The sequence below is a fragment of the Lontra canadensis genome, unplaced genomic scaffold (genome assembly GCF_010015895.1).
Source record: "Lontra canadensis isolate GAN:19392208 unplaced genomic scaffold, GSC_riverotter_1.0 scaffold97, whole genome shotgun sequence".
NCBI classification, from domain to species: Eukaryota; Metazoa; Chordata; class Mammalia; order Carnivora; family Mustelidae; genus Lontra; species Lontra canadensis.
Window position 1 is genome coordinate 5,806,907 of NW_022631091.1, and position 1,058 is coordinate 5,807,964.

A 1,058-nucleotide genomic window follows, 5' to 3' on the forward strand; every position below is an offset into this window, starting at 1 on the left:
TCAGGGCTCTAGCACGGACAACCTGAATACCACACGGAGCACTGGGTGCTGAGAAAGGCTGGTCCAGGAGAGCAAGGGCTGGTTATCAGACCCCGGGGAGCAGCCCCAGCATGGTGTGTCACAGCAGGAGCCTGTCCTGCAGCCCAGCGGTGGCTGGAGCGTCCCAGGGTCTTACACGGTGAGGGAGCATGCACGGGTAGGTTTCCCAGATGTGTGACTACTTTGTGCACAGGCCCATCGATGGGGAAGGACGGTAACACTGTCCTTCCTTCCCTGTGTAGCACCGAACGTCGATTCTCCTACTTCCGCGTCATGTGCATTATGGCAAACTCGTGTGGACAGCTCATGTAGACAGAGAGGCGTTTTGCATTTGGTGTGACTTCAAGAACGTGTGTTAAGAGAAACGAGGGGCGCCTGGGTGGCTCAGTGGGTTAAGCCTCTGCCTTCGGCTCAGGTCATGACCTCAGGATCCTGGGATCGAGCCCCGCATCGGGCTCTCTGCTCAGCGGGGACCCTGTTTCCCTCCCTCTCTCTGCTTGCGCGTGATCTCTGTCAAATAAATAAATTAATTAAAAAAAAGAGAGAGAAACAAGTTCTTACCGTATATTGTCCGTTGAAAACTTGGTATCTCCCACTTTTCTGGTCGGTTGGGAGGGGGATTTGTCACGTCCGGTCGCCTGTGTGGGGAGGTGACCCTCATGGGTGACGGGCTTGCGGTGTTCAGAGCACGTGCCAAAGCTCCGAAGTCATTGGGCCTCCAGGTGATCGGGGGGGAGAGCGCCCCTTTAAGGAAGGGAGTCCGTTAGAACCAGATGCGGGGGGCACACTGGGGGGACAGAACTGCCACCAGGGGCCGCACAAGTGGCTGATGAGGGAGGAACTGAGGACAGGCCGGATGCCCCACGTCAGAGAAATGGGGGCAAAGAGCCTCCTGGTTCGGGGCCGCGGGGGTGACGAGGTCAAGCCGACTTCCCCGTGAGGCTTCAGGAAGCCGCCGGGATGGCGGGAACACCGGCTTTTCACTCATCGTTCCTGTCGGGACCTTTGATGGTCTTTGG